This window comes from Panthera tigris, chromosome D1 (genome assembly GCF_018350195.1).
Source record: "Panthera tigris isolate Pti1 chromosome D1, P.tigris_Pti1_mat1.1, whole genome shotgun sequence".
Taxonomy (NCBI): Eukaryota; Metazoa; Chordata; class Mammalia; order Carnivora; family Felidae; genus Panthera; species Panthera tigris.
Window position 1 is genome coordinate 13827590 of NC_056669.1, and position 16453 is coordinate 13844042.

A 16453-nucleotide genomic window follows, 5' to 3' on the forward strand; every position below is an offset into this window, starting at 1 on the left:
GCCCAGCACAGGCCACGTGTCATTACACTGAGGGGCCCCCTGCACAGTCTCGTCTCTGGCAGAACCAACATTCAGACCAGGTGGGCTGCCCGCTGTGCCCAGCCTGCTATCGGGGAGGCCTTCTGCCCAAGGTCAGGCTGCAAGTTCAGACTGACCCAAGCTGCTGCCCTGCTTCCTCCTGCCACACCTGCGACCTACCCAGAGAAGTCACCTAGTGCATGGTGACAAAGGCCCCCAAAGAGAGGCAGGGCTCAGAGCCAGTGCTCTGAGGGGCAGTGAGATTCCCCTCGTAGAGGGGAAGGGGCCACTCGGTCCCCAGCACAGTGACACCCCCTTCTCAGGGCCGGATGCCACCTCGGCCCTCTGCCCCCAGGTGCGTCTGAGTGTAAATAATCCCCACCTCCGCCTGGGCTCCCGCCCCATCACCCGCCCTTCCCTGGACTGTACGGACTCCCTGGAGGTTAGGGGACAGTGGCTGTTTTCCTTTTGTTCCTCCTTAGATGTTCTGTTTGTTGAGCGAATTGTTTTCTTCCAGGCTCCGAGCTGGCGGCTGACACGGGCTCACCCGCGCTAATTAGCTAGGCCAGCTGGTGCGTTGGGAAGGTTTTTCTGTGCTCCTCGGTATGCGTTTCCTTTTTTAAACATGATCAATACCCTCTCCGGCTGGGCTCCCTCACACACTCCCCATTGTTCTCCCGTTTGCATTGTGCCCTAGTCCTGGTCAAGGACTCAGGGAGCCTCAGAAGACACGCTTTTCCCCGAGGCTGGCGCACAGCCTGCAGCCGGGGAGAGACCGCACAGCAGATGTGGCTCGACCTTCCCCTGCTCCCGTGCCCGCAGCTTGGAGCAACTTTCAGTAGCTCTGGACGACGGCCCGGGGAGGCCCAAGTGGATGCCGAACGGTTGGGTAAAGAGGAGAGATTGCTGTGTGGCTCCAAGCAGATCCCTTGCCCTCTCTGGGCCTCTCCTTCCTTGTTTGTGAAGGGAGGAGTCAGTTTCCAGTTCTCGTGTGAGTAGCCTAGGCCTGTAATTCTCAGAAGTCTGAAAGGGGCATCCTGAGATGCGGACCCTTCTAGAGGGAGGGATATGAGGACAACATGCTCACCACAGGACCTCAGCTTGCTCCCCACCTCGGTCCTGAAGGAGGACAATGCAACCTTTTCTAGGTGGACACTCAGAGAGACCTCAACCCCACAGTGGCAGCCTGAGGCCTGACCCTCCCCTATGGCTGGTCCTGCCGTCCTCACAGCCCACTGGGGTCCACTTGCTTATTTCACACAAGAGACTCTGAGAAGATTCTCTGACGTCCCCCCTTCTCCTAGTCATCCAGCTGTGGTGACTGGGTAATCCCTGGGTGCAGAAGCTGAGAAATGTCTTCAACGTGTTTTTGTTTTACACGTATTTTTTAATAAACAGATGCTAGTTCAAATACGGTTTTACTGACAACTCATTCTGGGGCTTAGCTTTTTTCTCCCGCCTCCTTCAGATTAATAGTGTCTTCTGAAAATCACTGACAGACCAGGTGCTGGAGAGATTTTTCTCCTTTCTACCCAAGGTCATAATATTTTTCCCGTTTTCAGAAAGCAATAGTGATGATTTCTCATTGTTACGGAGAACTTAGTATGTGCCAGGTATTGGCACATGGCATGAGCTATTTTGTTAATCCATATGATGCACTTATGACATCCTCATTTTCTAAGACTCAGAGAGGTGAAGGAATTTGCCCAAGGTCACACAGGAAGTAAGCTGGAGAACCCAGAAGCAAGTCCTGGCCTTTCTGACCTCGAAGCCCCTTCTCTCTTGGATCTTCTCCTGGATGTCCTGTTTCAATGCCCCATCCCTGACTGCTAAGACGTTCATCACGTCTGATGACAACATCAAAGAGGAGGGAAGACACTGGCCTCAATGTCAAGTCCAGGTTTCCAGCCCTGACTCTATGGTCTTGTACCAATTAAAAAACAAAACAAAACAAAACAAAACAAAACAAAACAAAACAAAAAACAAACACCCTCAAAACCCCAGTAAGCTCTCCAAGCTTCTGTACCCTACTTCACAAAGATACCATGAAAATGAAATAAGATAATAATCATGAAAATGCTTTGAAAACTATAAAGCTCTCTCGGAATATCCAGTAAGGTATTTTGTTCTGACACCCGCCAAGACGGAGAACCACATTAATTCTCCAGGCATGGAAAAAGTCCTCCCCCCCGTCCCTTAGTAACGCCCGCCTCCAGGTCCCTGCCGTCAGCCCCGCTGCCCGCCCGTCCCACCCCCCACCCGAGGAAGTGTGAGAATGAAGCCCCCCCACACCCCCCACTCGCCCCCGGCACTGGGCTCTGCAGCAATCTGCAGCTCCTTTACTCCCAAGGCTCCCTCTGGACTTACAGGAGCCTAGAGTGGCTGAGTCAGCTGCATTTTCTCCCGTCTCAGGGCTCCCTTAAACCTGTTACTGAAATTGGCTCCCTGGTACCCGCAGGTCCGCTTGCCATCCAGCAAGTCCCCCGGGGTGGCCCCATTAATCACATTTGCTCTCTCTCTCTCTCTCTCTCCTCTGGCTAGCTGGGAGGACAGCAGGTAGGTGAGCCAAGCGTCCGCAGGTGTGGGTTGCGTGAGCCTGTGTGTGTCCCCCGGGAGCGCGGGGACTAAGTTCTCCCGCAATAAAAGTGAGTTAGTTGCTGCCTTCCTGATAACCATAATCCATCCCACTTCTCCCAAGGAAGTGACAGGCCCCCCGGGTGATGCATCTCCAAGACTGGGAGAAATCAGCTATTTCAGTCCCTTTTCTCGCAGAGGCAGGCTCCCAGCGCTATCTCGCGGCGGCCTGCCGGGCCCCTCTCCCATGCTGTTCGCCAGTTCCCGGGCTCCCCAAGACCATCCACGTGAGCTTAGGAGCTGGAGAGACACCCCACGCTGCTCTGCCGGGAAGCTGGCCCTCTCAGAGGTGGGGATATACCGGATGCTTTCAGGGGTTTCCAACCACTAAAGTTCATCCTGACAGAACAGCCTGAGAGAGTCCGCCTCCCGCCCTCGTGGAGGCCTGGGGGCACAGCCCGGAGAGGCCCTGCCACACGCCTGCAACGCTTCTTTGAAGTCCTACGGGAAGTCCCTTGACTTTTGCATTCCATTCCATGATGTATACAAATGTTGAAGCCCACATCTTCAAGTAACAGGGATCGTAGACTTGTTTACCCACGTCATCTGCCACTGCGTACCCCGGGAACACGAGGACTGAGCCGAGAAGCGCGTGAAATAATGCAGCAGGACTCCTCCCCAGACTTCTGAAGAAGATCCCGCGTCTGTCTGCTCAGCTCTCCTGTCTTCTGTCCAGACGGCAGGATAACAGGGAGAACCGAAGAACTGGGGGAGCCACAGAGGCCACACTGGTCCACGGTGTCCGGCTGCTTCCGAATGTTTGTTGAATGAATACTCTTCCTTCTGGCCTTAGCTCCACCTGCCGATGGAGCGTCACATCCTAATCAGACAGAGCCTTTTCCTCAGCTCGAACCCCGCTCCAGTAACAGCACAGGCAGCTTTATTATCCACCCACATATCATTTGCGCCTGCCTCGGAGAGTGGAAAGGAGCTTCTTTATAAGCTATGAAGTTCCTAGAAGAAATGACCCTGAGAAGTTCGGGGAAGAAGAGGCGATAGTTTTTTCCAATTCAAATTGTCTGGAGGGAAGGCCAGTCATGAGGAAAACTGATGTTGGGATTGAGTGGGTGAGAAAAAGAGAAGTCAAGGGACCTTAGAAAATGAGAGTGAGGAGAATTGATTTGACCTAGAGGAAGCCTTTTTGGATGATCAAGGGGATCCCACCCAGACTGGACAAATAGGGCTAGCGGGTCCCTGGAGGAAGTCCCCAGAAGTCAGGCAACTAACTCCACATAGAACAATTTCAAGGCCCGTCCGTCCTGGAGACAGGGGGGCTGGAGCAGGCGATGTGGGGCAGCGTCCGCCAGCCCCCTCCCTCCTCCTCCTCTATCTGCTACGGTCCCCAGAAGGTACCACTACAGGCGAGATAAATTATGGGACGCAAAGGCACGACCTGATATAATATTTGCAGTATTTCTTAGACAGACAAGGGAAACATCCAAGTCTGTGATTTCGCTTGAGACAACAAAGCCAAACCTTTATCACACAAGCATACGCGGAAGCCAGGAGTGAGAGAGCTGTAAACATCTCAGAGCAGCTCAGCAGACAGCCCCACATGGAGACACATTTCAATGGGGGTGGCCGGGGTGGGGAGGAAGGCTGGAGCTTGCCAAGTCACAGGGTTTTGATTTGCAGGGAGCGCAGGGTGGATATTTCAAATCATTTCTTTTTCATTAGTACCTAATCTCCCAGCTGTTCTCCGAGCCCTGGCTCAAATGCTGGGAAACAGTCAGCCTCAAATGTAAAAGCCACAGGGCTCCTTTAAATTATGTTGTCTTGCTACATTGGTGTGTCCTGTCAGCCCAAACTCCTGTATAGCTTCTGGGACAAGGGAATTTGTCTGATGGTGAATTTAAAGGAAAACGAGCCTTTTTTTTTTTTTTTAATCAAGGCCACTTACAATTAAACATAGCTTGGGCTGTGGTCTTATTTGAAGGCTCAGGAGTCCGTGAGGGAGGTTATTTTACAGCCGGATCAGAATCCCCAGTCTCTTTTGCAACTGTCCAGGCTGTGAGGTCTGAAGTGACCGTGAGCTTACGAGCATCAGGGGAAATGGAACCAATATCTGATGCCTGAATCCCAGATGAAACTTCATTCTATTCACATTAATCAAACGCTCTGTGATGCAATGGTACATTTGCCCGTTCATATAGATGAACTCACGTAGCCCCATGAAGCACCGAGTATTGGCCCCATGTTTCTCAGACGTGGAAACTGAGGCTTGGAGGGCTGAAGCAACCTTGCATAAGGATCCCACACTTAGAGATGGTGCATCAGGGTTTGAACAAAGGTTCCTAATGTCCAAACTTGAGCTTTTCTATTCTACCACTTTAAAAGGAGGCCTTAATCCTCTCTCCCAAAAATAAATAAACCTTTAAAAAAATGTAAAAAAAAAAAAAAGCAGGGGTGGGGGCAGCGCTTGGGTGGCTCAGTCGGTTAGGCATCCGACTTCGGCTCAGGTCATGATCTCGCAGTCTGTGAGTTCAAGCCCCACGTCAGGCTCTGTGTTGAGAGCTCAGAGCCTGGAGCCTGTTTCGGATTCTGTGTCTCCCTCTCTCTCTGACCCTCCCCTGTTCATGCTCTGTCTCTCTCTGTCTCAAAAATAAATAAAAATTTTAAAAAATGTAAAAGGAGGCCTTAATCTACATTCATGGGTTCACGTATTCGTTGATTTATACACTCAATAAATATGCACCAGGCATCTGTGGACTCAAATAGGCCAGGCACTAGGGAGGTACCAAGATGACATAGGCAAGTTCTCTGCACTAACAGATTACAGAATCTAGTGGAACTCACAACCTAGTCTTGAAATATTTATTCAACAAATATTTAACACTTAGTAAACAAACAGCTGGCCTGAGTGCACACAGTTCTCAAGCAACTGTTGTCACGTCCCATGGTTGCTACATTGCTATTGTTTTATGAGTGGGTTGCATCCTCTGCACTTGTCTTCAAGAAGCAAGGCAACCTCATGGTCCATACCCAGGAAGAGCCTCGTCCTGGATTCAGTCGGTCTGGAGCAAGGCCCAGATACTGTAGTTTTGCAGAAGCTCTACAGGTGAATTCATCCCACTGCCACCTGAGAGCCATTAAAACCCAAGGCTTGGGGGAAACACATTCCCTTGCGATCTAAATATAATTTTGCTTTTCTGGTTTTTAATCTATCATTTTGGGCCTTCATTAATTTTGGAAAATTAATTCTGGAAAAATTAATGAAGAGGGTTTTTTGCTTTTCACTTATGATGTCTTGTCTTGTTACATTAAACAGAACCTCGGTCTTACCCCAGACCTCAGCTGGGTAATATTGTACATTGGTCAGGGGTTATGAGTCACTTGTTTGAAACTCTGGTCATCGAATTGGCTTGACGTTGAGCTTAGCTCCTTCCCCACCCAGAGCCTTCCCGAAGACGCTGTCTAGGAGAACTCACCCTTTGTCCCCCATTGCTTCTGGAAATCTCATTGATGCTGCTTCTGCAGATGCCCTGTCTGTTCAGAGGTGCCAAACCTATGCTCTGGTTCTGACACCTGCTCATCATCCCTTGCCTCCGTCTCTTTCATGCTCCTCACACCCAACTCCCACCTGCCGACCCCGCTCCAGTGACCTGTGACCATCAGGTCAGTTTGAGCCGTCTTCCCTTGGCCCTGCTTCCTCGAAAACCCAGACTCAGCTTAGCTCATGGGAGGTCAGGAATTTTCTAAGACCAGAATAATGATGAAGAGAAAAGGAAGAGAAAGGAGATAGTCATAACAGTCTTCTCTTTTCTCATCCCCATACACGCATGTTTTGGTGCTTAGGACTGATAATTTACCATAGACCTTTACCATCCTCCTCCTCTTCCTCCCCTTCATGCTTCTTCCCCTCCTTTTTTAAAAACATTTTTTAATGTTTATTTATTTTTGAGAGAGAGAGCGAGAGAGAGCAGGGGAGGGGCAGAGAGGGAGGGAGACAGAATCCAAAGAAGGCTCCAGGCTCTGAGCAGACAGCACAGAGCCCAATGAGGGGCTCGAATCCACGAACCTTGAGGTCATGACCTGAGCCGAAGTCGGACACTCAACCGACTGAGCCACCCAATTGACCCTCCTTCCTTCTTTTTTGATTCTACCGATCATTTAACCCAAGACAGAGAATCATCCAGGGGGAAAAAAAAAAAAAAACAGAAACAAAAACCAGAAACAGATAATCAGAGCCGAATTACTTTGTCCAATTCTTTGGTTTTGTAGACAACAAAAGTGAACCCAGAATGAGGAGTGCTTTTCCCAAAGGCACACGGCCTCACAGTACCATTGGCTGGAGCCCAGAGTCATCTTTCTGAGGTACAAAGGAGAAGGCCGCGTGTTCGTGTCAAGGCCCGTGGTGAGCACACACCTCCAGATGGCCAGGGATGTGTCCGCTCCCCGCTCCAGCCGCTCAGCCTTAATACCAGGACACCTTCTCCGGTAGAACCAAGTAGAAGACAAGGAATTCTGTGATGGGTCAGGCCTGCAGTGCCTCCAGGCAGCAGCCGGGTGTCAGCCGGGCGGCCGAGGGGTCATTAGCATTCAGGAAATATGACAAGCCTCTGCTCCCTGTCTGCTGCCGTGCATCATGTGTTGCTTTACACGACAGGAGTGGCCCCGGCTGCAGACGGGAATCGAAGGCAGGGCCATTCCTGCAGCTGCAGGTTAATAGTGGACGAATTACACACTTGGAAAACAGTTTTCCCCTCGATGCATTATCTGGACCATTTCAAAGCCCTTTGTCTGGGCTAAGCTGGCTGCGGGCGATGTTTGCAGGCTAGGGACTTGCAGAAAAGATGTATTTTCTGACAGGGAGAAGGTCACCCGGGCAGAGGCCATTACAATGTGCTGCGGTCGGGTCGGAATTTCCCGGATCCCGATCGATGTGGTCTCTGGGCATTACTCAAGCATTGGGATTAGAGCACTGGCCAAGAAAATGCTCTTCAAATTGGACGACAAGTCACACGCCATAGAAAGTCACTCTCTCGTTTACCCTCAATCCTTCTGTGCTGAAGCTGGGGCCTCAGGGGTCAGCAAGACTTCAGGAGGTCAGAAGAGGAAACTCAACAGATGGGGTGCTGGGAGGGGTGGTTTGGTCTGGGGAACCTGAGTCTAGGGAGCTCCTGGCTCAGTAGACTGAGCTGGTAGAGGGATGTCGGGTCCCGGCCCCAGTTTTGCTCTGGACTCAGATAACCCTGAAGAGGTCACTCAGTTTACTCATCTATAAAGTGGGACTAATGATACTTACAGGCATCCTTGGTACTTCATGCATTAGACACAACAGATATAAAAACTCTGAAAACATTAAAGTGGTATTACCTTTTGGATGTAACTTTTGGAAACAAAAGTCTTCTTTGCCAAGCCCCTTAGAGGCGTGTAGATGGGAACAGAATGGGTTCTAATCAGTCCACCCAGCAACCCAGCCAAATTTAATATGAGCAAAAATAATGTGCACTAAGCTCAAAACTATGGGCATTGCTTCCAGTCAGTCATTCCCAAAGTGTTGGCCCAGTCTTGGGAATTGGCCCATCTTGTCCAGCCCATCTGCTTTGAGCTGCGTTTTCCAGAGGCAAGCTGACCCCCAAATCCAGCCCTGATTTTAGGTGGTAGTGAAGTTGGGCTAACTACCTGTAAGATTTCCTGATTTCAAAATGCTGCAAACCTGGGCTTTTGTGGTTTGAAATCACACTCTTGATCACACAAATGCAATGAGCTGCATGTGCTCCAGGAGATTCGGAACTGACGGACTCATTTAACACCTCACAAAACACACTTAGGCCCCAGAGAATGCTTTGCCCTGTCCAGGGTTTCTATCCATAGGGATGTGGGGACAGTGGGGCACAGGTGAGAAATGCTTCTGTTATCACGTCTTAACAGCCAGCTAGCTCATTGTCCATCAGGACCCCTTGTCCCCAGGCTGAGCATATTGGACTCCTGTCCATGAAGTGGGACAGGTGCCGTGGTTTGCACAGCCACAGTCCCACCCGTGCTTTCTCCTTCCTGGACAGTTGCCATTTCCATGCAGTTCTCTGGGTCCCATCCTGTTCTGTGATTCCAGTCTCCCATTAGTGGATACCTCCTTTGCTTTTGACGGTCACATCTGGTCTACCCAAAGTTCGGACCATCAGCTCTCCTTGAAGAGTTCTGTCTCAGGTCCGTCCTATCTGCTCTGTCTTCCCAGTCTATACCCTTGGCGGTGATCAGAGGGGTGCAGGCCACCCTCACCCACTATAGAGTGTTTACCGAGCACCTTCTGGTGCCATTCTGCCATTGCCTTCTGTGGTGCTGGGACCCTGAGACAGCTCCTTGGATGGTGGATGTCATGACACCATCACATCACAGAATGTTCTAGCAAGAAGAGCCTCTAGATCTCACCTCATTAGCAGTAGAACCCTTTCTTCTGGTGAACTACCACACAAAGCCATGATACATAAACTAGCTTTTTTAAAAGGTGGGGGTTCCCCTGGTCCAGGCAGGCACCTGAGCTCCACCCATTTCTCCAGCGACCTCTGGGTCCTTAGAGTTCTAGCTACTCCACTGAGCCCCACTTGAAAGCCACCGATGCAGCCCACTCTCTTGATTTGGCACATAAGGAGACAGGGGCACGGAGAGGTGAAGTGACTGTTGGCTGAGTCACACAGCTGTGGGCGGTAAAGCTGGGATTCGCGCCTGGAGCGCTCACCACCTAAGTCCCAGCTATTGTCCCGCACTTCCTCATTCTCTTCATCCGCTTCATCCTCATCGTCATTCTCTTTCTTTCTTTCTTTCTTTCTTTCTTTCTTTCTTTCTTTCTTTCTCTTTCTTATGTTTGATTCATTTTTGAGGGAAAGAGCATTGAGTGGAGGAGAGGCAGAGAGAGAGGGGGACAGAGGATCTGAAGCAGGCTCTGCACTGACAGCAGAGAATGTGATGTGGGGCTCGAACTCACGAACCGTGAGATCATGACCTGAGCTGAAGTCAGGCGCCCCTCGTCGTCATTATTTTCATCAACCACAGTTAACACTGTGTGCTAAACCACTTCCTTTTGTGGCTATGGGTAGCTCTGTGCGTTATCTGCCAGGCCCACTGCGGTGTCTGTTCCAGAGACGAGAATGTGGTATAGTTAAGGAAAAATGGTAGAGTTAGGGAGAGACCCAGACTGAGAGGCAGAGACCTTCCCTAGCTGCCCAGTCCGCCTACTTGCTAACTGCATAAGCTCTTCGGGCCTCACTTTCCTCATCTGTGAAGTGGGAGGAGCACCCTCTACTTTAGAGATTGGTTTTGAGAGCCCAGGGAGGAGGCATCTATGGAAGGGCTTGGCACGGTGTCCCATGTGCAGTGGGTGCCCCCACTAAGTGCATTCAGTTCTGACGGGAGGCCCGCAGGGAACCAGCATGAGGAAGTTCTGCTTTGCCTGAACGGAGTGGGCATTTCCATCAAAATAAACTCGGTGTCTTTGCTCTGCACTAATGCTTTCTCTGGCTGCTTCCGTGGCCATGGCTAAATAAATAGATAGATAAATAAATAAATAAATAAATAAACAAACATGAGATGGGGTGAGAAGTGGGAGAAGGGATGTGGCAAAAGACAAAGAAAGAGAGAGGGAGATTGATTTCTGGGCAGAATTTATACCGTTTTGGCTTTTTCAAAGGTAAATGAATAGATTGTTGTTGTTTTTCTGCCTGCCGCTGAGAGTATGCGTGCGCCTCTGTTATGTATAGACCCTTTTAAAGGCTTCTGGAAGCAATCCCTAACATTTTCTATAGGTGCAGACAGATAATTGAATGCTTTCAAAGACCACTGTGAGGCAGGGAAAGTTCAATTTTGCTGTGTGCCATTGCCTGCATTGACTGAGCGCACCGTGTGTGTGTTTTCCTGGGGAAGCTGAATTTCTCTTTTGCTTTTCTTCCCACTACTGCCCCTTCACCCCTGTCCCCCCATCTCTGATGAAGCACTTAGACAGAGGACAAGAAACAATATATATTCGCCCCGAAGTCACACCAAATAAACACAGCCAAACCTCCCAGCCACATCTCTGGCTGCCAATGAGAAGTGCTGTCTCTGTGCTCCGGGGCCTGACGGACAGGGGGGCCTTTCTGCTCGGCTACTATTAGAGCTGCCGCGGCAGAAGCCCAGGCAGCTCTGGGCGATGGGGGGTTCTTGTTTTAATTTGTTGCCTGTGCAGCCAGAACAAAGCGACATAGGGAGAAAGGATGGGGGGATTCCCTCCTGCTGCTATTTCTCTCCACGACAGCCATCACGTGTGTGTGTGTGTGTGTGTGTGTGTGTGTGTGTGTGTGTGGTGCAGGGGCTGCGGCCTGAGTGTGCCTGCTGTGTAGAACAAGAATATGCTGTATCCGCAGTAAAATGTTCCCTTCAGGGCATGAAGACGAGACGGACAAGGGTTTGAGGCAAGGAGGTAAAGAAAGCCCACCCCTCCAGATTCATGGCAAATGTGATTAACATTGACCATCACCTTTACGGGAGATCCTCACCTTAGCTGTCACAGCTACCCCTTCTCTTTGTAGATAAAAACCTGAGGCTCAGAGAGGTTGAGTGAATTACCTAAGGTCTAGCCCAACTGGCTCTAATTTCAGCACGATTTCTAATAATATATTTGGCATGCCCACTGCGTTTGTGGGGTACAGCAGAAAGAGAATCTCTTAGGGTTTCCGATCCAGGCACTGGGGACGATTCAGCAAGGTGCTTCCTCCTGGCAGATGGGTACAGGGCAGTGTGCCCTTTCTGGAGGTTTAAAGAAGGAACGTCCCCTATGTTCCCATGGCGCCACTGTATGGCTCTACTCCTATCTACCACTCAGGGAGCACCCACTCTGTGCCAGGCCCTGGACCAAGAGCCTATGCACATATTTCTTCTATCCTCAGGCTCTACGTCAGAGAATGTAGCACCTGCTACCAACCAATAAGGGATCAGGCAGGGATTCTCACCCAGGTCCATCCCTGAAGCCAAGTGGCTTTATCTTCTCCAGACATGTGAACAGGAAAATTCCCTCCCTGAGTTCAAGGCCCACCATGTGATGTCTTAGTTCCAGCCTGGTCCCACCACTGCTCCTCCCAACTGGACTGGAATGGCACTTGTCCCGAGCTACATTTCTGTGTCCTGAGCAGCACATCGGAATATTCGGAAAATGCTGTTTCCTGGCTTTCTGTGGTCGATCTTGCTTCCCCACTTGGAATGCAAACGCCCAAAACAAAGCCCCCAGGGCCAAGAAGTTTGAATTTACTTTTTACTCTTCACCAAGAGTCTCTAGCAACTCCATATGGAGCACTCACTATATTATGCTGAGTCTCCGGGTGTTATTTATACAACCCTCACGTTAGACACAGGAGGGAGGGATTGCAATAGCCATTGTACAGACGGGAACTCAAGGCTCAGCCATGTTGCATAACTTACCCAAGATCAAACACATAGAAGTCTTTAAACCACATTAGAACCCAGTGCCCACGCTCTACTTACGGTTTAATGCCTCGCTGTGTGTGCGGTGCAAATGCCTTTCCCCTTTCATGTCATGCTGCATCCCAAAACAAAACAAAACAAAAATGGTGCCAAATGACAGACTGACCAAAGAACCAGGGGGCCACACAAGATCAGACTCTCACTAGAACAGGAACAAGCATATAGGCTATATCAACCAGGAGTAGGTACAGTCTGGTCACGGTGTTAGGAGAAAACAGTGTTTACCTCATTCTGACTCCAAATGAAGAATCGGGGGAGAGCCACCTACTTTCCAAGCTCCTTATGGAGGATATTTGTGGTATTGTCTGCCCAGCCTTGCCTTTCAGGGCACTGCCCATTCCCTAGGATCCAGCATCTCCCACGCCCATATCTAACACAGGAGCAACAGTTTAATACACATGATCAGGCTCTTCAGCCTCAGCTGTTAGGTCTGGGGATAAGCAAATGACTCAGGCTAATCAGAGTTCTTTGCTGAGATGTTTAGATTTCACATCCAGGCTGAAGCTTTAAGGCCAAAGGTGTTTTTAGCTGTTTCCTACCATGTGGAAAAAGCTTGTCTGCAGTGAGAATGAAGAATAGTGCTGAGACTCACTGTGATGTGTACAGAAAAAAAGGATGAGGAGTGAGGACTGATGGCCTTAAAGGCCATCCTTCCAGGTGTTCTTGAGATGCAAACACAGTCCTGATGATGCGTCCCTTTTCTCATAATGAATTACCATTTTGCTCAAGCTAGTTCCAGTTATGGTTTGTATTTTGTTTTTCGATCAAAACTGACCTGATGCTTCTAACAACTAGTTAAAAGCGTCCTCAGTCATCTTCTTCTTAGGACTCTAGCATAAGATCTTGGTGAGAAGGGCTGAATCAGTGGGCGATTTATAATTACCCACGTGGATTGAGTCTCATTTCTGAGGCCAGCCTCTACCTTTGGACTCCACTTTGACACCTTGCCTCCTCCTCCTCCCCAAATATTCAAACTGACTCCAGTGGTTCAGATGGCCAGTCCCTGTATATATCCAAGCGCATCCAAATTTACAGGGCACACATGGCTTAGTTTTCAGAAAATTAAGCTGAAAGAAAGGGTTGGTCTATACCCTTTGGTCCTCTTGGGAAAGCCCTTGAATTCATACCTCTTAATGATGTGGAGTTTCTTGGACACAAGCCCCTATTGCTTCTGCTCTATGACAGCCCATCCCCCTAAGGAGCTACTAATCTTTCTCTCTACCTGTCATCTCACTTGAATGAGATATGGTCTTGGGAGACAATGAATCTCTTTGTTGCTATGGGGTAATATGTATTTATTTTTTAAATTTTTTTCATGTTTATTTTGAGAGAGAGAGAGAGAGAGAAAGAGAGAGAGAGGGAGAGAGAGAGAGAATGCACACAAGCAGGGGGTGTAACTACCACCCAGATCAAGATTTAGAATACTTCCAATATCCCAGAAGCCCTCCTATATCTCCTCCCAGTCAGGAGACCACGACCAGCCACCCTCAACGATAACCATTACTCCAACCTCCAAACATCGTAGTCAGGGTTTGCATGCCTTGGAGCTTCATACCAATGTAAGCACACAATATGTACTCCTGGCTTCCATGGTTTCACATTCTGCCTGCGAGACTGACCCATGTCGTGTGAACAGTACCTCACCTTGCTGCCCGACACCAAAGCGATGCGATCATTGTGTAGATATGCTACAATTTGTTTGGCCATTCTACTGTTGATGGACATTGGATTGCTTTTGTTTGCGCCTATTGGAAATAAGATTGCCACAAACATTCTTGTACATGTCTGAATAGACATGAGCCCTTGTTTCATTTGGATACATACCCAGGCAAGTCAGAGCACAGATACGTTCAGCTTTCAGTAGATTCTGTCAAATAGTTTTCCAAAGAGGTTGCATCCAACTGCACAATGTAAGGATTTAGTTCATCAAACAGTCTTTGTGCACCGATGATGAGGCAGGCACTCCACTGGGCACTGGGCACATGATAAAACGAGGATCATCCATGGCCCAGAGTAGCTACTAGCCTGGTCACCAAACCAACGGATGATTTTACATCACATAGTAAATGATAGGGCAGAGGTGGCCTTTGGGGGCTCTGGGGTTGGCTTCCAGACTTCAGATGATCTAACAAGAGGGCTTTTCCAGGTGAGGAAGCGCTGGTGTTTGAGGGAGAGTCTGCAGAGGAGGAGACTTTGGTCCCTCCAGAGGCAGACCCTGCAGGTCCTTCCCAGCTGGGAGTCCCACTGACGGAGCGGCCAGGCCCAGCGAACGAACGGCTGCCAACATGAGCAATGATTTAAAGGAGAAGGTTGAGACGTCGGGGAGATGAATACCACTGACTCCGCTGCCATCCTGGAAGCGATCCATCAGGGCGGCTTGGCAAAGAGGGGCATAAATCCCCAGCCAGCGAGGCCAAGCAGGGCTCCAGGAGGAGGAACAGGACGTGATGGCAAGTTCCAGAGCTGCCTCCGGCTGGGTGGGAGCCAGCAGGTTGAGAAGTGTCACGCTGGAAGCATCCCCAGAGGAGGGTTTTGTAGTGAGGGTCCCTCTCCTCCTGAGATGCACATCCCCAAGGAAGGCACCCTCCTGGTCATTTGCCATATTTGTGCCACATTCCATGCCCCCTCGTGGGAAGCTTTTCATCAAAGGAGGTTCCGCCTTTCTGTCTCCTCTCCAGCCTGAATCTTGCCGCTCCTGGGGTTTGGCTCGAATGACCCATTTTTCAACCAAAAGGGGAAGATTTGGGTTTGAAATGCATCCACACCTCCATCCTCTGAGCCTCCCCTTGATCACCCTCCAGCAGCAGCCTGAGGCCCAGAGGGATGTGGACCTGGGACGTGAGCGGGAACAGAACACTGAGTGGGAACAGCAAAGTGTGTGAGTGAATGGGAGATTTTTATGAGTGAAATTTGCTCACGAGCTTCTTTAATAATGTTATTCATCTTTCTGTCAAAGCCGTCACATTAATGTAGCGGGGAGAGATTTAGAGGAGATGAATTAAGACTTAAATACACAAAATGACTTGGGGAATATTTAAATACAATACATTTTATTTTGGTGCTGCATCCTTCCTCGGCGTCGCTCGTGACTCTTGCCAGGCGAGCACAGCCTGAGAATCGACAAGCCCCTCCCTCCCGGCACTTCATTCACTGAGCGTTTGCTGTGCACCTAGTGTGGTGAGTTAATACAGTCTAAACAGAGCACTTTCACAATAGCCCAGGAGTCAGGAGACCTGGGTGCCGGTTCTGGCTTAGATGAGCCACTTTTCCTTGGGGGCCTGCTTCTTCATGGTGAAAATGAGAGGCGTTTCAGTCTGAATTTCAGAGGATGCAAACAATCCTTAGGGACCGTTGCAGAAGAACGGGGGGGGGGGGGTGGGAATTACTCGGGATGCGGAGTTCTGAACCCCCTCCCATCTCTCCATAACAGTTGGTTGCTCTGTTTTTGCATATTGGCAGCTAGCAAGCATTTCATTTGAAATAAGAAGATTTTGACTTTGGAAAAAGAAGAGTGTATGAATTTGTTCATTCATTCATTCAATGACTACTGATGGAGCCCCTTCCCTGGGCCAGGAGCTGTGTTAAGCACTCGGGATATGTCACTGAACAAAGCAGACATGGCTCCTGCCGTCCTGGTGCTCAGTTATCCAGTCCAACTCTTACATTCCCTGGTGGCAGTGCTGAAAACGAAGACTGTGTGCCTCTGGGATTAAGCAGAGAAGCCTTCCAGAAGGAGGAAGGCTTTGAAGGCCACCCGCCTTTCCATCTGCATGCACACTGGACTTCTGGGCACACAGAGCTAGTTTCTCCCCCATGAGTTAGGGAGGCTCAGCCTTGGCCTTGGCTGCAGAGAGGGTGAAGTGAGGACACCAGATAAGAAGCCAAAATCAGAGTCAAGGAGGACAGCCTAGATGAGGCCCCCCCCATTCTATTTATTGCCCCACTGCCTGGGCCTGGGCCTGGGCCGGGACCAGAGACCTGGGGAGCTTGGGATCCCATCCCCTTATCCCACCCATCTCCCCACCCCAGGCCCCACCATTACCATCACCATCTTGCCCTCCTATCTCTCCCTTTCCTCTACTCAGGGTGTTTGGAGAACAGTAGAAGGATGATTTCTCAGAGGGGAGACTTTCCCACCCTGCCAGCCTCTGCTCGCCCCTCTCTGAGCCACTCTCCCAGACCATATGCAAAACATCTTCACCTATAGCCCTCCAAATCCCCCAAGAGTGTTGCCCCCAGTGGCAGGCCCAGAGATACACCTCAGCCTGACCCAGCTGAGGGTGTCATATGGGAAATGAAGAGGAAATGACGGGCTGGAAGCCAAGGAACCTCTGGTCAATGCTTTGCT